Raw genomic sequence first — 25,274 nt, 5'->3', positions numbered from 1 at the left:
TTTAAGTTTTTAAAGGAGAAAGTTTGTACAGATTTATTTGGTTAAGTTTTCTCCCTAATAATTTAGTGGGAGGGGAGAGAGGGTAGTAATTTGACTTCACTTGTTGTTTTATTGTGTTTTTATACAGAGATATGTCCAGAGTGTTCTTGTTTCATATTCTCTAAGTTGATTCAGTAGCTACTTTACTTGAAGTATTTTGAGAGCCATTTGTTGTCATGTTTAACTTTTGTTTGAAATGAGATTCTTATAAGGAATATGAAATATTTGGAAAAGCAGCAAGTAGTTTAGGATGTCTTTGTCAGCTAAATTTACCTGATACTTTTGTCTGCGTTATTTATGTTCACAGCCCCCACTTTTGAGGTTTCCAACATCATAGTTGACAGTCACATCACAGACACAGTCACATTTCATTTATACTATTGGATCTGTTTGCATTGTGGGTAAAAATTGTAGATTTTTCAGAGTTGAAAAGGACCTCACAGGTCAGACCAAAGAATGAATCCTATCTAGTTAGTGTTCCAGACAATCCATCCTCTGCTTGAAGACCTCTGGACTAACAGGAAACTGAGATGGCCTGTATGATTTTTTGGACATCTCAAAATTTAGCCAATATTTTCCTCCCTATAGCTTCTTCCCATTGTCCAAGATTTCTTCTAAAGCCAGTCTGATACTCCTTCTTTATGACAGCCCTTCAGATATTTAGAAATAAATTTTTTTGCCTCTGCCAAGTCTTCTGTTCTTCATGCTTAATGTCTTCAGTTTGTTCAACCAGTACTTTGTATGATTAGTTTTTAGTTCCTTCATCATGGGAGATACATCACCTTCTCTACGTGCTTCCTCTATATTACTTTCATTCTGTACTTGTGTAGTTTTTTTTTTAACATAAGTCTTGAAATTTAGTATGAATCTTACTGTCTTTTTACCTTTAGTTTACTCTGTCATCTTTTGGAACTCTTTTGGAACCCTGATTCTATCAACAAGTGGATTAACTAACCTTCCTAGCTTCATGTCTTCCATAGACTTGATAAATAGATCATTTATGCTTTCATCCAAGTCATGAATTAAATCTCTGCAGTGAGTTTAAAAATGAATGACAGGGGACCCCAGAGTCTTCTGGTATTCCACTAACGACTCCCTCTAGGCTGACATTACTCCATCAGTCAGTATCACAGGCACAGAATCATAGAATCATAGAATGTCAGACCTGGAAGAGACCTCAGAGAATATCTTGCCCAGCCCTGTCATTTTACTGATCAGGAAACTAAGACTGAGAATGGTTGATCTGCTCATGGTTATGGAAATAGTTAGTAAAAGGCAAAGTTGGCACTTTGTCTCAAGTCTTCTTAACCCCCCATCTAGTGCTTTTTCTCCTTCTTATTTTTTAAAATACAAACTTTATTGATGTTTCCCAGGTTTTCTCCTTTCCCCCCCCAAAAAACTTCAGAACAAAGCTAAGCAAGAAAAATAAACTCATTGACTGAATCTGGCAACAGCATATATCTCTTTTCATCATTTTAGTCCATCACCTGTCAAGAAGAGGGAGGCATCAGTTCTCTGAAGTCAAGGATGATTATAGTTCTGATGTCTTTAACTGCTCCTTTCCTTATATTATTGTAGGTAGTCATCTAGATTATTCTCCTGGCAGTTCTCCTTGGCATTAGATCATCCCTTACTAAATTCACCTAACAGTATTATTCAGTCCACATTGCTCTTTCTGGTCCATAAGGATACTATGAGAGCCTTTGTTCAGTAACTGGCCAAGATCAATGAATCGACCATCATTTATTAAGCACTTACTCTGCGATAGCTACCCTACTAGGTGCTAGGGAAACAAGTACAAGGAATGAAACATTTAATCACATTTAATGGGGTGGGGGGAGAATTAGTGGGTATTTGCAATATAAATAAAAACAAAATAGATAAGCATGAAGTATTCTTAGAGGGAGGACACTAGCAATTACAAGGATGAAGAAAGGCCTCATCTAGATGGTGGTAACTGAGCTGACTCTGAGGCAGAGGGAGAGAGGGAATACATTCCAGGCTTGAGGAGGAAGGTATGGTGATGAGAGATGTAGTTTTGTTTGTGAGGAACACAGATGAGGCCAGTTTGGTTGGATCAGGATGGGGAGGGAGGTTGGAAAGATAGGTTGGGGCCAGGCTATAAAAGACTTGAAAATGTAAGTAGAAGGGTTTGTATTTTATCCTGGTGACAATAGAGTTCCTGGAGTTAACAGTAGAAGGATTTATAATGGTCATATCTGCACTAAAGGAAAAATCACTCTAGAAGTTATATATAGGATGACCTGCAATGGAGAATTCTTGAGGTCAGCCATTTAGGAGACTTTTGAAATAATCTGGGAAAGAGTTGATGAAGATCTGAACTGAGGTGCTAGCTGTGGGAGCAGAGAGAAAGGGGTTGGTTGCAAGAGATACTGTGAATGTAGAAACCAGCAGGATTTTGCAATTTTTTGGATATGTCTCCTGAGGGAGTGAGAAGTTTATTGAGAAGTCTAGAATAATGCTAGGATTATGAACTTGTGACTGGAAAAATGTTGGTGCCTTCAGTAAAAATAGGGAATTTTAGAAGAGTGGAGAATTTGGGGGAAAGATGAGTTCAGTGTTGACATTTTGACTGGGACTAGATATGTAGAGCTAGGAGACATCTGCGTAGAGATATGGCAGTTGATGAAACTATTAAGATTTGCAGAGGAAAAGAATAAAAATGACTGAGGGGTAACGGAATTGGAAGTCTTGATGAGGGTGAAGAGTAGGTTTAGGAGGCATAGGAGGAGGGTGTGGAGTGGTAGGAGATTATGGTCAGGTAGGGCAATGTCAGAGTTTCTAAAAAAGTGTGGGTGATGATGAGATTTAGTGTGTTATCATTCCTGTGTGTGACTGAGGCTGCGTGAAGTAGGTCATGGGATTTAAAGAGGTTAAGGGAGTATCTATGTAAATATTAAAGTTTTTTAGTATAAGAGCAGAAATTTGTGAGGAAAGGAAAATGATGAGGTCTAGGTACCAAACTCCTTGAGGAAGGAGGGAGAATGATTTGGGGGCATTTGTGATATACTGCTGCCACCATAATTTATGCTTGATTGATTGGATTTAATGGAGTAAAGTGGCTGAGTGAAGGAGTTAGAGGGAGAGTCTGTAAGTGATAGTGAGAAGTAAGGAGTAGTCAAGTCCCACTCTCCAACCCCAGTGTATGTTGGGAGTGTGTGAGAGAAGTTAGTGTTGAAGAGGAGAGTCAGAGATGCAGCATCATCAGAATGGAGTCAGGTCTCAGTGAGGCCTACCAGATGAAAAGAATGTAAAATTAAGAGACCCAGGATGAAGGGGAATTTGTTCACTATGGAATAAGGATTCCAGAGGAAAATCAAGATATGTTGTATTCACACTATTCTCCAGGTTTAGTAGTCTAGCAGCTGAGTAGAAAAAAAGGAAATGATGGTTAGTTTGGAATGACTTGTTCTTAATGAATCTCTGTGGGCTCATAGTGATCACTTCTTTCTTTCCCAAATGTTCAGAGACCATTTATTTTAGAATTTTAACAGGAATTTACATTATGATCACTGGCCTATTATCTACTTTCTTCCTCCTTCTGAAAATCAGGATGATGTTTGCATGTGTTCAGTCTTGTGGCAAGGTTCCTGTTTGTCATGAGTCTTCCGAGATCACCAACAACATTTCAGCAGTCAGTCACAATCTGCAATTTCTTTTTAATACCTAGGGATGAAGCAAGTGACATGAGTTAATTGGAAGTATCTAAATGCTTTCTTATGATCTCTTTATCTTGGATTTTAATTCCTTGTTGACCATTTTAAGAAAATGCTTTCTGGCTTGAAGATCATTCTCCTTAAAAAAGAAAATAGAAGCAAAATAAAATTGAGTAGTTTAGTCTTCTTTCTGTTGTCTGTCAATCGTTATCATGTCATCTGATGAAATTCTGTTTGTAAAGTGCTTTGAAAACCTTAAAAATGCTATGCAAATGTCTTATCTTCCCATCCTTCCCCTTCCCTTGTTTTTGTCTTTACCATTTATCACTCTTAGGTCATATTTGGCATTCTGAACACTCTTCTTGTCAGGATCTTGCAGTAGGTATTTTAGGATATTTGTACATATGCCCTTTCAAAATGCAAGTTTATCAGCACACACATAATGTCTCTGTGTCTCCACACTGGTCTTTTTAGACACCTCTCCCCACCCCCTCTTCTTCCTCATCTGAATCTGTTGTACCTATGTTGCCAGAATATTGTTCCTGAGATTCTCCTGTCCTTCCTGAACAAACTATGAATTTTTGAGTTATCGGCTCTTTTCTCTTCTTTTGATCCCTTTGATATCATTTTCTTATTATCCAATGAGATTCCAGTAGCTTTTACTTACTGACCTTCAGGACTTGACCCTTTTTCCTTAGAGTTTGGTCTCTGGCTAAGTCTTTCCCATCTCCCAACCCTAGTCCCTAATACTGGAGGATTTCAACATAAACATTGATGCTGCCTTAAACACCTTAGCCTCCCAGTTCCTCCACATAATCATTTCCTATGACCTCTTCCTGCACCCCACATTAGGTACACACAAGAGATAGGTCCAGACCTTTGATCTTGCCATCGCCCACAAGTCTTTCCTGAGTTTCAGAGTTCATGAACTTGCAGATTCCTTTATCTGGTCATAATCTATTGTCATGACACTTCCCCTTCTGCCTAGTAACTCTTGACTTTGTTCTTTAAGCCTCACAATCCTTTAACCTCCAATCCTTCCATCCTTCAGCACTTTCCCAGGCTATCATGCCTCTACCTAATATTTTCTCTTCCCTTCTCCATCTTGATGATTTGGTCAACCGGTTATTCTCTAAACTTTCCTCTTTTCTTTATTCACATACCCCTTTATTGTATTGCTGATCTTGCTCTGCCAAACCTCATCTTTGGATCATCCCCACCCTCTACTGCCTTCGTTGATACTCACATGCTGCCAAATAAAGCTAGTGAAAATCACCAGTATCTACAGAATACCCTACAAATTTATGTCACATAATCCCAACTGAGTCCTCACTGAAACAAGGCAATCCTTTTATATTTCGGTGACTGACTCACTATCCCATTCCCTACAGTGGGTTTTCCAAACCTTTTCATCCCTCCTGAAGCTTCCCATGGCTTCCCCTCCCTCACCTTCTCTGAGGGTGAGTACTTTCTTATTTCATTGAAAAAAAAAAAAAAGAGCCTTTCACTAAGAAGTCACTTTTATTCTCTCCTCTCCACATCACTCACTTGCCTTCTGCCACTATCTACTCCTTCACCCATCTTAAATGAAGAGATGACTCTTGGCCTGACCAAGGCACCCTCCCTCAGCGTGCACAAGTCATCCGGTCCCTTCCCATCTTCTTTAACAGATTTCTCCCCTCCTATGTTCCTACTCTCTGACTAGTCTTCAGTTTTCCTCCCTGTCTCCTGTCTACTTCCTTACTGCCTACAGGCACTACTATCAACATACTCTATCTATCCCCAATAGCTATTTCTCTCCTCTTCTTTTTTAAAAATTTAATTTAAAGTATTTTTTAGTTTCAGTTCCAAACTCTCCTGTCCTTCCCTCACCCACTGAGAAGACAAGAAATGTGATGCCTGTTGTACATATGAAGTCATGCAGAACATTTCCACTTTAGCCATGTTGTAAAAGGGTGGGGGGGGGGAGCAAGAAAAATAAAGTAAACACACTTCATTCTGCACTCAGTTCATCAGCTCTCTCTAGAGGTCTCTCCTCCCTTTTGTGATTAAACTCTTTGAAAAGGCTGTCTCTACGGTCAGTGTCTCCACTTCCTTTCCTCTCATTCTCTTTTTGACTCTACAGTCTGGCTTCCGACCTCATCATTCAAATGACAGTGCTCTCTCCAAAGTTACCAGTGGTCTCTTGATTGCCAAATGAACTTTTCTAAAGCCTCATCCTTGCTGCAGCCTTTTACACTGTTGATCACCCTCTTTTCTTTAATACTCTCTTCTCTCTAGGTTTTCGTGACACTACTCTCTCCTGGTTCTCCTCCTACCTGTCTGACTGCTCCTTCTCAGTCTTCTTTGCTGAGTCTTCATCCTGGTCACTCCTGCTAACTGTGAGTGTCTCCCAAGACTGTCCTGGGTCTGTCCTCTCTTTTCCCTCTGTACTGTTGCACTTGGTGATCTCATCAGATCCCTTGGATTCAATTATCATCTCTGTGCTGATGTTTTATTTAGTCCTAACCTCTCTCTTGACCTCTAATCTCACATTAACATGTATATGAGACATCCAGTTTGAGATGTCCAGTAGGTAGCTGGTGCCTATTGGCTATGCTGATTGGATGTCCCATAGACATTTTAAACTTAGCATGTTCAAAACTGAACTCATTAACCACCTCCTTATTTTTACATGTACAAGACACTCCCTGTAAACCTATGCTTTTTCACTGGCTATCCCCCCATGCTTGGAATGCTTTCTCTATTCATCTCTGCCTCCTGGCTTACCTGGCTTCTTTCAAGTCCCAGCTAAAACCTCACCTTCTACAAGAATCCTTTTGGTATCCCTCTTAATGTGAATGTCTTCCTCTGATTTTTTCCAATTTGTCCTCCATATAAGTTCCTGGAAAGTAGAGACTTCTTTTGTTTTTCTTTGTGTCCCAGTATTTAACACAATGCCTAGGACATTGTAGGCACTTAATAAATGCTTGTTCATTTAACTTGTAAGGATAAGCTTTGTAATTTGGATGTGGAACTCATATATTTTCCCTAGCTGGATTCATGGCTTTTACCCTAAAGTTCCATCTATTTTCATTCTTAATATCCTCATGCAAATTTTTATGTTTCTCCTCAGATTTTTGGATCACTATATAGGAATATTTATTGTATATAGTGCATTCCCCTATCCCTTCTCTTCTTTCATTGCCATGTCTGTTTCTGTTAATTTCATTCCATTTAATATCATTGATGCCTGTAAAGTGTTTAGAGCCTTCTTTTTCCTGCGAGTGTCTCCATGATCCCTGGGGATCTTTCCTTAGGGGGTTCCCTAGAACATCTTAAATTCATGCCTTGTGAGATGGTATTCCTCCCTATTTTTTATATCAAGTTATCCTCTATACTTGTTAATTGGAAAGTGTGAGAACTAACTCCTTCAGCCAGTGACCAATAAATATTGTTGTTTTTGGAAATGTCTTCCAGATATGGAACCTGAGAAGCACCTTTTTCTGAAGAAGATCCAAATGCATTTTCTTTAGGAAGACTTTTATATGCATCCTTTATCTCTGAAGTTTGCATGTCCTTCCCTTCTTGAGCCACCCATTTCCACCTCATAGCCTCTTGACATTGATGTTGGCAGTTTGGATTCTCTCATCTTTTTCTTTGTTTTAACTTTTTATTTTTTTCTTATCCTTTGTTAGTTCTTCCTGCTGGGGAGTGCTTTGCATGATGGGATACATGCTTATTGTTTGTCTGTGGCAGAAGCACCAATGTGATCCAACCTTTGCATGTCACTAAAATCGTTCGCTGCATTTCTATTCTTATCAGACTAAAGATCTTTGCAGCTTCTCCCAGGCAGGCTTAGGAGCCCTTGCTCTACCTCTCTTAGTCTCCCAGGGCAAACATTAGTAATTGGTAGATCCCTGCCTAAGCCCTAATTAATTAGCTTCATGCAAGCTGTAACTTCAGAGAGCAGAAATCTTTCAGTAGCCCCTCCAGAAAAATTCCAGATTCTCTTCCTCATTCCCTCTATTTGTTCTGTCTTCTGGTGCCTGTCTGCTCTATACCCCAGATTCAGGAACCCTGGGTTTTATAGACTTCCTTGATTATTCTCTTGCCCTTCATCTCCCCATCTCCCAGATGTGAAGCAAGCCATTCTTTGAAGCCTTTTGATTGTCCACTACTATACTATACCCTTGTTTGGTTGACATTTTAACCCTTTGCCTCTAGAAAAGCCCTGTGATATCTAAACTCTCTGCTGTCTCCTGTTGCAGGTAACATCCGGAGTGAGATCACCATGTGCTTTTTTTTCTTTTTTCTCGAATTTCAGAGGAGTTGAGCAAGGGAAGCTTCTGAGTCAGATCTTCTTAGTGCATCTTAATGATTTTTTTCTGATATAACTTCCCAAGACATCAGATAGACCCACATTCAGATTTAAATACAGTAGTCCCTTCGGGTTCACAGCAGGGTTATGTGTTCCTGGAAAATAACATGAATATAAAATCCATGAATATGGACACTAAAAGTGTATGAGAAAAAACAAATCTTAAGAATGAACACATGTTTGAACTGGTAGCTAGCAGTAGTCTCACATCTGTTCTTGCAACCTAAAGATCAGATTTGCATTTATAAGAACTGCATTTATAAGCTTCACATTTTGGTAAGCCAAGAATGGTTAAAAAAAAGTCTTCTCACAGAACTTCATCACCTCTCCTATAAACAGTAAATGACTTTGTTTTAAATATTTGTTTTGGAGTAAATTTTTAGTAGTCTTTTTAAAAAAAAAGGCTCTAGACTTCTTGGAGAATGATATGTTTTGTCTTGAAGAGGCATTTGTGAACATTTGATTGTTCTGTTTTGACTCGTTTTATGTATATACTGCCCTTTAATTCACTTAACCTGGTGGCATCTATAAAATATCATAACCACCAAAGCAAACATACTTAGCCTATTGAAATCATGGATGACTAATCTGAGTATAGATAAGTGTATTCTTCCTCTTTTGAACTCCTGTAGTTCTCTGATGTACTGTCTTACATGATAGTTATTGGTGGATGTTGATACTGATTTGAATAATTATAATCTAATGGGGAGTATTGATTTTAATGTCCTCCATCAAGCTACTTTAGGGCAAAGACCTTGTCTTATACATTTTTATGTCTCCTTTAGTATTTAACCTAGGACTGGGGTGGGGAAATTGTGACCTCAAGGACACATGTGTCCCCAAGGCCACAGATTCTCCACCACTGACCTAGAACATTTGTGTATTAATAAATAAATATCTGTCAAGTGAAGCAGTCAGAATTTAAGAAGCCTTTAAGACAAAGGCTATTTTATATTATTCTTTTATTTTGTTTTATTGATATCTTTTGTTTTTATATCATTGTTATCGCTTTCTTATCCAGTGAACCCATTCTTTGTAACAAAGAATAAAAAAGAAAGGGGAAAAAAAGCAGTTCACCCACACTGACCTAATATATCACCTGAGTCTAAGGGTTTTGTGCCTTTTTGATTCCACACTTGTACTATTGTGGGCTTCCCCTTCCCCACCTCCACCTGTCCAAGAGAGGGAGACACAGGTTCTTTTGTTTGGGGGCAAGCTTGGTGCTAGAATTACTCCCTTTTCAGGTTGATACATGTACACACACATATTATATACATAGTGTATATATATATATACGTACACACATACATATACATATTTACATATATAAATGTAAATAATACATAACTAGTCTACATAAATTATTTTATGTATTATGCATAACAATATATAACTAAAGTATGTATGCTATATATTAGTTAAAACATGTCTAGATTGTCAATATAGAAGTTATATATATAAACTGTAACGGTAGCATATATACTGTGTGTTAGTTATAGACATCATGTATAATATACCTATATATTATAAATATGTAAATTATGTATATAAGTAGTATCTACTATAATAGCTATAGTATATATGCTATATACAAATACCCTACAATTATATCTATATACAGTTTTATGTAATTATATATAAATGTATAGTTATATGCAGTATAACCCTCTATACATAGAGTTAGTTTTGCTTCTTCAAATTTACATTGTGCATATTGTTTTCCTGATTCTGCTTACTTTGCATCATTTTACATAAATTTTCACACAGATGCTATTTAAAAAGAAATGCACCCTCATGGTACAGAGGCATTGTTTTTATATGGATAGAGAAATGATTTAAAGGTCGGAACCCTAGGAGAGAGATAAAGGAACACTTGTCTGGATGGAGAATTGTAAAGAGTGAGGTTCTCTGGGGGTTGGTCCTGGGATTTGTCTTACTTGAATATATCTGAGATGTCCGTGGTTTGGGTCTTAATCTCTATTTGTGTAGCTGGCAATGTATCCATGCCTTCTCCTGTCCCCTTCTTGTGCACTGTATGGTCCCCTCAGAAGATTTATTCAGTGTATTATTAGATGCCTTTCACTTGGTCACTTTACATTGCATGAGTTTTAGGACAGCATATGGGTAATCCATCTGTATCCTAGTGCAGTGGTAGGGAACTTCTGGCCTTGAAGTCGTATGTGGCCTTCTAGATCATTAAGTGCTGCCGTTTGACAGAATCCAAATGAAAGGATTCCATTCAAAGACCATACTTAAGGATCTAGAAGGCCACATGTTGGTCTCAAGGCCACAGGTTCCCCTCCCCTGACATAGTGGAATAATATCCTAGATGTAATGTATTTTGGGAGGAGGGACCAGGGAGACTGGCTTTCTCCATATCTTGCCCAGGAGGGAAATGCAGTGGTCACTCACAGGCCCAGTCTCAAAACTTTAATACTTCATTATCAACCTGGGCTGATTCACTCCTTCTTAAACAGTCCGTGAGCCTCTTGCTTTCAGGACCTCACTCTATTGGTGCTCAACTTAGTGTAGACACTAAATTAGCTTAGTTCTCTGCAGCCCAGGAGATGCACTAGCCTCAGCCTCTCCAGCAGCCATGATTATAGAAGTGCACCTCCATGTACCCAGGTCTCCTCCATCCTGAAACCCTTACTAGATCCTGTCATTCTCTCTAGATGTTTTATCATCCTATATTTCCACCTATTCTCAGCCACTCTTTGAAAGAAGCAGTCTAAGCTTCTCCAGTTCTTTCCCATCACTCAGTTAAAACTGCCCTCTTGAATTACCAGTGATCCTGGCATTGTCAAATCCTGATTCCGTTTTTAGTCCTCGTCCCTTTTAGCTGGTCTGCTATATTATACTGTTGATCACCATGTTTTCCTGCGTATTATCTTCTCTGGGTTTTTGTGGCCCTGCTTACTTGTGGTTTCCTCTACTTGTCCCGCTGCTGCTTCTCTCTTGCTGGATCATAATCCTCATTCCCCCCACTTGCTGAGATTTTTACCCCAAGTCTCCTTCCTAGGCCTTCTCTTTTCTCTTCACACATTCTCACTTGGTGACCTCATTAGCTCCCAAGGGTTCAGTTATCATCTATATGCAAATGAATCAAATCTATTTATCTCTACCTGGTCTCTCCTGAATTTAAGTTCCATCTCATCAACTGCCTATTGGATATTTCAAATTGGATGTTCCTGGGGGTATCTTCAACTCCACAAATCCAAAACAACTCCTTTATCTTTACCCCCCAGCCCACCCCTCTTCAGAACTTTCCTTTTACTGTCAAGGGCACTACCATCCTGTCAGTAACCAAGACTTCAGTCATATTTGTCATGTTGGATTTTCTGTTCTCACTATACATGTTCAGTCAGTTGCTAAATCCTGTAATTTCTTTTTGCATAGCATTTCTTGCGTAGGTCTCCTGTCCACTTGCACAAATCACTATGTAGTTTAGAGCTTCTTCATCTTTTGCCTAGACTATTTTAATAGTCCTGTTTGACCTCCTGTCCTCTAGTCTTTCCCTGCCAAAGTGATTTTCCTGAAGTGTAGGAGTGACCATGTCACTCCCTCTGGTCGGTAAACTCTAGTGACCTGTTCCCTCTAGTATCAACTATGAACTTCTCTGTTTGGCATTTAAAGCTCTTTACCACCTAATGCCTTCTGGCTTCTACTCTGTCCCATGTACTCACTCTTGAGTCAAACCATATTGGCAGCCTGCTTGGTCTTCCCTCCCACATAACCCTCACTTCCCTCTGAGCCTTGACATTGTCTGCTCCCTCACATCCCCTTTTTGGAATCCCTGATTTCCCACAGGATTCAGCTCAAGTCCTACTATATAAGAAGTCTTTCCTAGATACCTCCACCCCCAAGTTCCTTAGGGCCTTTCTTCTAATGTTGCTTTGTATCTGCTTTGTGTATGTGTGTGTGTGTATGTGTGTGTATTGTATGTATGAATGAATGTATGTAGCTTATCTCCTCATTAGACTTTAATCTCCTTGAAGTCAGGGACTCCTTTGGTTTTGCTTGTTTTGCAATGTATGCTACTCTACTGTATACTATGCCTAGCACATAGTAGATACTAAATAAATCCTTGCTGATTGATTGCTTTCACTCTTCCTGGGTGACCATCCCCTCTTTTGTGATATATGTTTCTTGAATGATATCCCTCATGCTACTTCTTCCACATAAGTCATTATTTGAAATATCCTCTATCCTACATGCAACCACCATGTATCTCTCCATTGCTTTGCATATCACTCTGAACTTTAGTTGTTGGGGGACCATAATGTTCTAAAATTTGTACCATATAGCAATACTAGGAGACTATTTGAATTGAAAAGATGAGCTTTGACAGTGAGACAGTTTTAAATCATTTAAAGCACTACAGTTACCCAAATGCAATCGAGTCTAGCCCATTCTTTTCCACCATTTTAATTCCAGGCCCAAATCATTGTCCCTCTGTGGTTTCTGTCATACCCACACACATACACACATAATACATACATACATGCTTGTCTGTGTGTATATATACAGTATATGTATGTGTTCTTAATAGACTGACCTTCCAAGTACATGTCATAGTTTGGACATTTTTCATCTATTTAGTTATTTCTGTATATATTGTTAGGTCAGTTCTTTTTTGGATAACTAAATAGATAACTATGGTTCTAACTAGAGAGGTCCTATTATATTCTACAGCTTGATGCATTTAGCATATTAACTACAAGTAGAAGCCTCTAGAAGACACTATGATATAAAGGGAAACCCTTTTCCCTTGCTAGGACATCTTCCTTGATAGTTGTGAGTACCTTTATGAAGGCTTACTTCTGTGGATGTTAACAGTGAGCCTCTCCCCAAGCTTCTGTAGAGTTATTTTTAACCTTTTGTTTTATAAGTCAACACTACTGTTAATCTCCACTATCTTCCTCTCTGTTTTTTACAAATAGGATTGTATTTTAAGGTGGTGCTGCCCTTGGCAACCATACATGGAGATAACATCCTTGCTGACTAAAGAGATTTCTGGGATCTTTTAGCCTCCCCATTATTGTGATTGTTTTATATCTGTTGAATATTTGCAGGAAACAGTGACACTCTTACCATTTTCAGTTTCTCAATTTGGATGTCAGGTTGAAATTGTGTCTTTTTCTCATTATTATCTTTCTAATTTGTTGCTAATTTTGACCTTTGCTTAGTTTATATCTTGAATAACTCCTGCATGAGCTACCAGTGACTTCCTGTCTGTAACCAGTTTAATTTTGGTGGATCACAGAATCACAGAGTGGGATATATGAATGAGAATTCTCTTTACAACATACTTGAGAGGTTGTGTAGTCTTTGCTTTAACTTTTGCTGTCTTTTTTATCTTCTCACTCTCTTACTGAAGAAAATATTCAAAGGCATGAGTCAATGAGCCTTTGGCCACTTTTCATTTCTTAAACCTGAACCATATTTTACATCATTCTTTTTCCTGTCTTTCCTTGTGCCCACCTTGTGTTTAAAGTTCACTAAGTGGCAAAACATATTGACTTGGTTTAGAGGGTCCTTTCAAATTGTTGGTAAAACTTCTCTACTTTTTCCTTTGCAGCAGATGTATTTAAGAAGCGGTTATTTTCATGGTATTGTTGAACTCATCATGGTATTGAAGATAAAATTTCCCTTGAAATGTTACTTACAGCTCTTGGGTGCAAGGTGAAAGAAACTAAAGCTACAGTTCCTTTGTTTACATCTCCAATGTGAACCTACGAGTATCTTCCCATTTAGCTACAACTTCTCTTTCTGTCTTCTGACTTCATTTATTTCAAGAATGTCAGTAGTGGTATGATTCATTTCTTATAATAAGTTGATTTATTGGAAGTAAATAACTGGAAATCTCATTCAGAATATCAACCACTAGGTTAATAAATTATTTTAAAATGGTTTGATTCTTAGAATTCTATATTTGTTCTCCTTTCACTCTTCCATTGTTGCTTCAGAAGTGGAAGGTGGTTTCATAGGGCTGAAGGTCTCCTCACATTATTTATTTATTTGTCTGTTTGTTTGTTACATGAGTTGCCATGGCCAAAAATTCATCCAGTGGTCAGTTCAATTCAGTAACCATTCATATATTCCTATAATATGCCAGGACCTCTACTAAGTGCTTGGGATGGAAAAATAAAAATGAAACAATTTGTGCTCTCAAAGAGCTTACCTTCCACTGTACATATAAGTAGATATGTAAATATAAGGTAGATTAAAACAAATAATTTAAGGTAGGCAGGGCAGGGCCCTAACAACTGGGCTGGTCAAATGGTGGCTTGTAGAGGATATTACTTGGGATGCTAGGATCTTAGATTTAGTTATAAAAGACCTGAGGCGATTGAGTCCAACTCCCTCATTTTACAAATGAGGAAACTGAGGTAGAGGAGTTAAGTGATTTGCTCAGAGCAACATGGCTAGTAAGAATTTGAACTTGGGGCTTCCTAGCGCCAATTCCAGCACTCTGTCTCCCACACCAGAGGTATCAAACACACAGTCTACAACACTCACAAGTTTGGCACCCAAACCAGATTAAAATGTAACTGTGAAATATTTAACAAAATAAACAAAAATACAATAAACACAAATAACCTGAATATGTGGTTTTCTAAGTCAGTATGTGCCCACAGGGATCCTTATTAGTTTAGTGGTCCTGGTTTCTATTTGAATTTGACACTATTGCCTTACATCACTTTGCCTCATCAAGAAAGGTATTGGAAATTTAAAAAGAAAAATGACCCTATAATTAAGTAGAGATATACAATTCCAAAACCATGATAAGGTGGAAAAAGGTTCCTCCCCATTTTCAATTTTGTTTTTGGAAGAGAATTTTGCTCACTTACAAACATGTAATATATATTTTTTTTAATGAATGAAAAATTTTTAAATTTAAATGAATGAAAAGCCTTTATTAAGTGTCAAGCATTGTGCTACGCACCAGGGATTAAATACAAAGTCCATGACTTTGAAGACCTTACATTCTAATGGGTGTAGACACTGCTCATATGAGATTATATATCTAGCTTACTATGCGCAAGCCGCTGTATGAAGTACTTTGGAGAATAAAAAGGTGGGTAAAACATGGTCTATTCTCTCAAAACTAATAGTCCAGTAAAGGTTCCAGATTGTGAAGAGGGATTGAATTTTGCTCAACACCTCATAGAGAGCCTTCACAGGTTTTGGGCAAAGTAGTGATGTGATTAGGTGAATACCTAAACAAAAAAGAAGTCTAGCAAAGGAACTTGGAGTTAGAGAAAAGGAAGTTGAGATGGAAAGACAACAGTATAGGATATTTACTTTGTCTGTTGATAGCTGATATTTATATAACACTTTGAGATTTTCCCAGAGCTTTATGTGTCTTCTTTTTGCTTGGGTGGTAATGAGGGCTGGTGCCAGAGTGATATCAGGGGGAATGGAGAAGAGATGGGTAGGGGGAAGATTGCAACTATTTAATTTAATTAATACAACAAACATTTAGTAAGCACCTGTAGTGTGTAAGTTGCAGTTTTGTTAACATCTTTCCTTGAGGGTTCCTATTAGAGACAGGATTTTGGATTGGATGGAATGTGACTTTGACAGTTTTCATAAGAAGGAAATCTTGTAGCCTTGGCTTTCGGTGGGTTTATAAGAGTGAACTGAACACTGAGTTGTGGAGGTGGAAAGTAAAACTTCTTTTTTCCATTCCCTCTGTTTCTCCATGATTCAAAACTTTCCATGATAATTTTTGTGAAGATTAACAGAATGCAAACATGAAATCCATAAGAAAGATACTCTACAACTCTGCCAGTAATCTTTGGATTATCCACCATTCTTTTCACCTACCTCTTGGTTTTATGCTAATCATGGCTCAGTTGCTTGAGTTCTGTATTGACCAGTGTCTTCTCTGCTAGCCTTTCCTCACTTTTTTTTTAAGCATTCAGCTTCATTGATGCCTGAGTATTATGGAAACTGAACTGGAGACTGAACGTATAATGAGGGACTAATAATAAGTTAACATTTATATAATGCTTTCAGTTTTGCAAAGTACTTAATACTGGGAGGCAGGTGCTATTGTTACACTCATTTTAGAGGTAATGAAACTGAGGCTTGGAAAGGATAAATGATTTTGCCCTAGTAGGTGTCTTAGGTGGAATTTTAACCTCTAGTTCTTTCTGACATTAAGTGCAGTGATCTGCCCACTATGGTAGGGTCAAACTCAAATAGAAACCAAGCCACTAAATTGTAAGTAAGGATTGGATCCTTGCTGTTACATATTGACTTAGAAAAGTACATATTAGCACTTTTTATGTTCTTTGTATTTTTATTTCTTCTGTGAAATATTTCTCAATTACATTTTAATCTGGCTCCAGAAGCACTCTGTAGTCTGTGCTGCTTCCTATTTTTAAAAACATTTTATAAATGGTAAAGCCCTATGTAAATGTGACTTGCTATTATTTTAATGCTACTGATAATAATTACTCCTGTTATTATAATTATTAAGTAATGACTGAATTATATGTGTGGCTTGTGTGACCCGTCCATTACTTTTAGTCATACCTTGCGCAAGTGTAGAATTTACTGTTAAAATCAAGTAAAACTACAAAATTAAAGTGGCATGTTTTTAATGACCCATAGTTGTTGTTGTGCTACAGACTGGTAATTTGGCAACAATGGTAAGCAGTTCACAATAATGACTGTAATTTGTATTATTTTAGAATAACCAATTTTTTTTCCTCTTCTCATTTTGTTAATTCTTTATTATCAATAATCAGTGCCAGTGTCTGGTCCATAATTTTCCTCATTACTCCTCACACATATATTCATTTCTTGATACTTGAATCCTTAAAAGACAAAAGTCTTGGATCTGGCTCCCACCAAGTATTTGCTGTGTTCTTTTCCCCCATTCCCTCTCAATCTGATGAGGCATTGAATAGCATATCCAATTACTTATTGCTTCTGGGTGTCCTGAGTCCCAGAATACTCAAGATCACAGATCCTTTGAACTTGGGTACCTATGGATAGCATGCCTTGATGAGGAAACTGCATGACAAGACAGAAAGAACTCAAATTGGGGGGTGGCGTGGCACCTGACATGGAACTGGGTACAGTGAGGATAGAGAAGAGTATAGGAATATGGTGTGATTTGGTCTGAAGACAAAATTGTTGTGAGTCTCTAATGAGAATGGTAACTAACAAAACTCCACATCAGTGTGTTTTGCTGTTGGTGGTTTATTTTTATCTGGATCTGTGATTTCACTGATTTAGAAACTGGTGTAGACCTGCAGCTGTTCCTAGCCATGGATAGTCTTAGAGAGTTGTTTGAGACACCAGAGGGTTCACAAGTGTGTGTCACAGGTGTGGGGTATGAACTCAGGGCTTTCTGACAGAGGCTTGCTTTATCTTTCCACTAAATCACACAATCTTTATGAGGGTGCATCTTTATATTTCTGCATCTAGCCACAATCCATATTCATGCCAAATACCCCAAATCTTGCAAATTTTATGTTATTAAAGCTTAAAATGTCACTAAGACTCTTAGGGGACACCCTTATTTAGTGTTACAGTATATGAATTTTTGAGTAGATTATTTCTCTTGATTAATTTTTTGGCTGTTGTGAATTTTTCTGCTTATTTAATATCACTTTTCTTTTTGCTCCAAATAAATATCAAGCTTATTGGTATTCAGTATTCTTAAATGACTGCAATATTTGGTTTTTATCCTGAATTAGCCTCCTTATAGCCAAACAGGATTTGAAGTTCCTATCAGCACTATGCCTTTATTGTTCTCTGTTGTGGAAAAGTTGTAAAATTAAAGGAAAGCAAGTTATAATTTCCCCCTCGCTATTTAGATGTCATTGGTGTAAATTAGAAACTATACCCCTGACAAGAAACAATTCCTTGTTTGTTAGCACCAAAACTGAAAGCCAAGAGGCTTAAAATCATGATTAAAAAGGGGGTAACTGACCAAGGACAGAATTCAGCTCTTAACCAATATTAACTAGACTAATTTTACAGTCTCCAGGTGTCCAAGGTTTATTAGGATCTTGACTTAAGGAAATTATCTCCTTTTTCTAGGAAAGCTTATTGTTTTGCTAATTACCCATTTGTTCTGAATTCCCTGTTCCTCGGTTCTAAAATTCACTCATAAATGGCAATACAAATAATAGGTTTTATTTATAGTCCGTCCCTACAGTTTGGAAATAAAATGCAATATGTGGATAGTCAATTTTCTAGTGCCCGTTGGCCTGGCAGTAAGCACAGAGTCTAGTGAATGTCCCCAAACAAATATGAGATCATAGATCTAGAGTAAGAAGGGACCCAGAGCTCATTTGACCAAATCCTTCATTTCACAGTTGAGAAAACTGAGGCCCAAGGACATTAAGTGAGTTGTTCATCTCAAAACCCACCCTTATCTGTTTCTATGGTAGGCACCACCATTCTTCCCAGGTTCATAACTGCAGCATTACTTTTGATTTCTCGCTCACATATATAGTCAGATGCCAAATCTTGCCATTTCTACCTGTACAACATTTCTCTCATCTTTCTCCTCATTTCTCATGCCACCACTGCCCAAGTTAAGGGCCTTGTTGCCTCTTGCCTGGACTGTTGCAGTGGCCTCTTAATTGGTCCTCTAGCCTGTCAAGTCTCTTCTCACTCCAATTCATCCTCTGCGCTGTAGCCAAAGTGATTTTCCTTAAAGATATAATCATGTCTGTCCCCTACTCAATTCAGTTCTAGTTCCCTATTGCCTTAAAACCCTTCATTCATGTCTTGGTCCCCACATCCCTTTTTGGCCTGATTATACATACACTGACTCTCCTTGCACTTTATAGTCTAAGTAAACTGGCTTTCCTCTGTTTCTTGCACAGAAGTCTCCTTTTGTCTCCTTGCTTTTGAACTTGATATACTTCCTATGCTGCTGACACATTTCTTCCTCATCTCTGCCGTTGGAGAATCCTCCACTTCCTTTAACACTCAGTTGAAGTACCACTGATGTGCAGGAGACCTTTCCTAATTCCCCATGTGCTAGTATTGTCCCTCCCTAATTACTTTGGGGTAAGGGAGGGTTCTACATATTTTCTACATATATATTTTTTCTATTCTTTATTCAGGATTCATTTATATATGTATGCATGTTCCAATCCAGACAGAACCTTACATTTAACAGAAGGACATTTACCAAATACTAGCATGGAAAGGACACTCAGTGAGACTTCAGCATTGGCTGAGGTAGACACAACTCCTTTGGTCTCTATAGATGCTTCTGGTCCAGAAGGTCTATTGATAGAGACAGCAGCCTTCTCAGGACCTCCAGCTACTTGTAAGCTGGGCTTTTTTTTTTTTGATATCTAAGATGATTGTGAAGCCGTATCAATGGCTCGAGCCTTAATCCCCTGGACCAATTGAGCCTTGATTGCCATTTTAGGAAAAAACCTGGGGACTTTAGCTAATATTGTTCCCCCTGTACTCAGGGACAATTTCATCTTTTGTCTTTCTGTTATGCCCAATGCCTAGTGTGGTGCTTCATGTATTTTAAGCACTCAATAAATGCTTGTTTATTGATTGCCCAGGATGACACAAGTAAATAACTGTCAGAGGCAGGATTTGAATCATACACCAGTGCTCTTTCCACTGTACCATACTGTCTATCAAAGGGAAACAGAAACCAAGGGATGTATAAATATGAAAAAAAAAAAACAGTTGGTGTAATAGACATACACATCCAAGAAGTTCCACAAGTACTCCAAAAACCATAGTGATAAGGATTTGGTAGGCACATTTTAGAGAGCATACCATACAGTCTTCCAAGATTTGTCTCCTATAGCTGAGAACTTGATCTGAGGTTGAGGTTGTAGTTAACATGGTCTCTGGATATAGCAGACAGTGGTTTCTTAGTGCGTTAATCACCCTGCTGTCCTTTTACCTGATCCTTGCAGCTATGACAATTTCCATTAGCCACCAAATGGCTTGATTTTTTTTTTTTGTCCTGTCTCTCAGAACCCAGCCTTAACAGATGAGCACCAGGGCTTTATGAGCCCCTGACTGTCCTTCACTCCCCTTTCCCACTTTCAACCTTAACTTCTATCTAACCCAATCCAGTATTTACATGAGACAGTTTAAACCAAATCCACTTGAGTCAGCTATCTTTGTTCCCCGTATGGGGCTTGTACTGCTTGCTGTTTACAAGCCTGTGTTTTCTTATATCATCTCAATAAGTGTGCTGCTAAGGAATTTTTATTTTTGTAGCTTTTAAACTACCTTTTTGACATTGTGTTCTGAAAATATCTACATTGAAGTCCTCCTCTGACGCTGCACCACAAAGTGAAGGCTGTAAGTTCTGCTGGGGCCTACTAGTCTAGAAGGTTTTGAGTTTAAAGGATCAACCTATCTAAGTTCAGATGGGCTAATTACTAGGTATATCCCCATGGTGACACTTTTTTTTTTCTGTCAGCAACTCAGAAAGAGGTGGTAATGGCTTTCATTGATGTTCCAGATCATCCAAACCAAAAGCAATCACAGATTGCTTGAATTCTTGAAGTGGAATCTCGTGCCTCTCAGTACTTTTCAGATCTGTTATCTCATTTCGTGGCAACCCTGTGATAAAATGCAGGTGATAGTTATACCATTTCATAGATGGTCACAGTGGAGAAGAGACTAGGAGCATGATGGCTATCTTTAAATGTTTGAAGTGCCCTTCTGTGGAAAAGGGATTAGATTTCATTTGTGAGAAATGTGCAGAGGCAGATCCAGTTTACAGATTTTGTATTTGAATAGGAACAGTTATGTGATCAGTTTAGGTGGATTATAGGGTACCAAAAAAAGAGGGACGTAGAAGAAGACTAAAAAAGGTAGATTGGCACTTGGTTGTAGAGGTCTAGATGACTGGTGGAGGGGAATCTGAGACTGATTTCCTACCACCTATGGGGTGCAGTGTGTGTGTGTGTGTGTGTGTGTGTGTGTTGTGTGGCGTTCTTTTTTAATATTTTTGTTTTTAGCCATTTTCATAGATCATAGATTTAGAGCTGGAAGGAATTGTAGAGGCCTTTGACACCAATGCCTTTGTTTTGCAGATGAGGAAACGGGTGGATGTTAAGTAACTTGCCTAAGGTCACATAGATAACAAGTATCTGCTGCACAGTTTGAACTCTGAACTCTTATCCTCTTTGCCATCCACCTGCCCTGTTTTTAACGATTTAGTGTTCAGTCAACTTTGGAAGACCCTTAAAGGAGTTTTAAGAAATGATAACTGTAGTAGGTTGGACAGACCTTTTTTTTTTTCAACCAAAATACTTTTCTCATAATGAGTCAATGAAATAAAGTAGCATAAATATTGTTATGCCCATTTACAAATGAGGAAATTATGTGTTATCTAGATTCTAAAGTGATTTAGGATTTCGAGCTGGAAGAGGCCTTAGAGATGATATAGTCCAAGTTCCTCATAGGTGAGAAAACTTAGACCCAAAGAAGTTTTGATGGGGATGATACACTCTGGACTCTAAATATATCCCTTTCCCCCTTAATCCATTCTATGTTTCTGCTTGTCAGCTATCATGTAGCCAGGAAATATTGAAGCCAGCATTTGAACGTGGTCTTCTGACTCATTGCCTTTTTTTCTTACTACCTGAGCTCTTTTAATTGATTTGTTTTTGAGTGGGCATCTGTTCAATACATTTTTTTGGTGATGAATTAACATTGAAGTAAATGTTAAAGGACTAAGTTTTCCCAAATGACATTTGTAGCAGTCTCCTTGGTTCTGCTAAAAATACTCTGAGCATTTTCTTCCTTGCTTTATTAGGATTAAGCTATTATTTATAATGTTACTACTGTTTTAATGGGGAAGTGCTTTTAGGCATTGAATAAAATTCTAAGTGATTAGCTTATGTTCTGTTACCCTTAAATAAGCAAACATTTGGATAACTTGGCTTCAGCAAATGACAGCCCTTCAGACTTCTGAGAATCATACCAATTGGAGAATTTAGCTGGACATCAATTACTGTAGTTGTTTTCTCAACAGTAAATAAATTCCAGTGAGCCCCCTCACTTTAGCCAGTTCTACTGCATTGGCCAAATTTTATTTAGAGGATTCAATAGATTGGGGGAGAGGAGAATGGTTTTTTTAGTACTTATAGTGCATGAGCCAGACCAATATACTTCTCTTGATTATGATAGCAGTTAGCCAGCCAGACTCATTTAGCTTTAGAAATGAGTATTTACTAAGGTGATAAAGTAAGAACAGTTGCTGTTGCAACATGCCCTCAAACAATGGCATGCCCTCCTACACACGCATACAGAATCTAGTAGAAAGTCTAATAGCAAATGTGGTAAAGATGTAATTCATAGTTCTTGGCTTCTGGAAGTTTTTTTCTCCCTCCCTGCAGTCCCTATGCAGTTCCCCTTCAGCAACATTTCTGCTAGGCTTAGAATCCTGCTGCCTTTCCTCAGGGGTTCTAGCTTGTCCCCAGTTCCTAATACATACTACCATCAGCTGTTCTGGGGACACTTTTAAGAAACGTTTCAGAGTTGACAAGGCAATCCTTTGGTCAAGGGGAAGGGGCTGATGGATATAGAATTTCTTTTCCTTGTCATCCCCCAAGTGATACCTTCTTTAGAGTTTAGCTGCACTGTTCTCTAGGCTGCTACCCAGTACTTCAGTGATGGGTTCCAAATGGCTTACTTTTTTACTCAAGTTCCAAATGGTGTGGCGGAATCTCTTCAATAATATCAGTATGTGTCCTTGTAACTTCATTGCATTTCATCTGTTGGTTTTGACTCCTTTCAAACTGATGAAGGATTTTTCTTACTTAGTTTAATTCTTTTAAAGAACTGATTGATTTATTAGAAGTGTTCTCACCTGATAAAAATATTAAAGTATAACATCTTGTTTATTATTTTTAAGGGAGAAGTGAGGTCACTGAATGGACCCTCCCTCAACTTTATGCAAACATTTGCAAACAAGCTTGCAAAGGATTTTGTCTTAGGAAATTAAGCTTTTTTATTTACAAAAAAAAAAATTACTAATTAGAATTGTGGCCAGGTAGAAATACCAGTTTGTAGCCAGGGGGATAAGCATTCATATTCTGCCCCTGACAGTACTTGTACGTTTCTGAACCTAAGATAACTTCTTAGGAGTTAATTACTAAGTGGTAAAAGGAGTTCCCCTTAAACTGAAATTATAGATTACTAATATACTAATTACAAGAGTTCATTTAATTAGGCACTCTTGTGATTAGCGTAGAACTAATTATATTATTATTTTTTGCAAAGGGCATTTAATGAAAAATATATGATTGAATCTCTGTCTATTAATACTGGTCTTTCCCTTCTATTCTTTTAAATTAATAAAGATTATAAATGTATTTAAAATGTTTTGTCAGAATTGAAGAATGTGTTGATATTGCCCATTTTTGTTCTCTGGCATACAGACTGCTGATAGCATTTTTGTCAAAAAGCACTTAAAGTTTGTATTTTTGTAGTGTTATGCTAATAGTTTTATAAAAAGTTTCATAGGTATTGACCTAGCCTTCTGGGATTGAACAGATGAAAAACTGTGAACATGAAGAGCAGTATTCAGAATGTTCACAATAGCAAAGAGGAAAGGAAACCTTTTGATTTTACTGTCTTGAATGATATAAGCAGTTTTAAATATGTCTAACTGGGTATCTTAGTGGAGTTACAGAATTAATTGGGGGTAATGTAGTGGAAAGAGTATTGGATTTTAAAATGAGAGCAATAGAGTTTGGGTCCCAGCTCTACCACTTAATACCATTAACCTTAGGCTTATCTTCTCCAACCTCAGTTTCCTCATCTGTAAAATGAGATTACTGTTTATGATAATGACCTCACTGGGTTATTGGGAGGGAAGTGGTATATGAAGTTAAGCTGTTACTTTTGTACTAACAATAATGTTGGTAACAGTGACAGTGGCATTTTAGTGTAGTCCATAGACAGTAGACCTCCAAACGACAAAGATCTGGTTTCAGGTTCTGTCTCTGATACGTACTTTGTGACCCTGGGTAAAATACTTAATCTCTCAGTACCTCAGGCAACTTTGTAAGACTATATATTACATAGAAGGTAGAGGAATTTCCTTTTTTGAGAATTCTCTGTATTACTAATTTTCAGTCTTTTTGCTGCCAAGATCCCTTTATATTCTCAAAAATTATTGAAGACTCCAAAGAACTTATGTATGTGTTTTATCTATTGATATTTTACTATATTGGAAATTAAAACATAATTTTTAAAAAATATTAATTTGTTTAAAATAAGAATAATAAACCCATTGCATGTTAACATAAATAAAATTTTGTTTGTGATAAATAGCCATACCTTCCCAAACAAAATAAATTAGTGAGAAGAGTTGGCATTATTTTGCATATTTTTGCAAATCTCTTTACTATTTGGCTTAATTGAAGGTAGCTGGATTCTCTTCTGTGTCTGCATTCACAGTCTGTTGTGGTAGGTTTTGGTTGAAATTTATGAAGAAAATCTGGCCTGACACAGAAATGTATTTGGAAAAGGGAGCTCTATTTGAATATGCAAATAATATCTTAGTATAATGGAAATAATTTTGACCTTGTAGACTTCCTGAAAGGGTTTTGTAGACTCCCACTTTGAGAACCACTGCATTCTGTCAGTGAAATCACAGGTCCAGCCCCACCTTTCCTTATGGAGTATACTGTCTAGGGTCCTTTAATATAAAAGGTTAGGAAGACAGTAGAGATTTTTGAAAATAAAACTAACTTTCATGGACTGGTGTGGTGGGTATACAGCCATTTCAGGGAAGAGTTTATCATGGTCCTTTAGAGCAAAGACTGTCTTATCTTCTTGTTTTTCTTTGTATCTCAGTGCTTAGCACATTGCCAGGCACATAGTAAGGGCTTAATAAATGTTTATTGACTGACTTTCAAAGCTAACTTCTCTATTCTCTGGGAGTACAGAGTGATAAAAACATGGAGAACTTGGGGCTACCCAAAGGTTCTCCAGAAAACAGCAGCAGAGATACAGCTGATCGATAGCAGCAGGGTTTGGATCTGTTCCTTTAGTCCATGGAGAACTTTAGGGGTTGAGGAAATGTTTCCAGGGTGAATTCTGATGCCCATATACTTTGGAAATCAGCTGGTAAAATGTATACTGACAGGTAGCTACATTAAGTTGCAATGGATGCTGGAAGACAATTAATTTTGCCAGCCTGGGAGGTAGTTCTAGGC

The 25,274-nt window shown here is 37.8% G+C and overlaps 1 protein-coding gene across 4 annotated transcripts in view; it reads left to right on the top strand.

The window, feature by feature from the left end:
- Nucleotides 1-25,274, top strand: part of RRBP1 (ribosome binding protein 1) — a 115,711-nt gene that overhangs the window by 27,564 nt on the left and 62,873 nt on the right. The window lies entirely within an intron of this gene.

The sequence above is a fragment of the Notamacropus eugenii genome, chromosome 1 (genome assembly GCF_028372415.1).
Source record: "Notamacropus eugenii isolate mMacEug1 chromosome 1, mMacEug1.pri_v2, whole genome shotgun sequence".
Classification (NCBI taxonomy): Eukaryota; Metazoa; Chordata; class Mammalia; order Diprotodontia; family Macropodidae; genus Notamacropus; species Notamacropus eugenii.
This window is presented reverse-complemented; position numbering and strand designations above follow the sequence as displayed.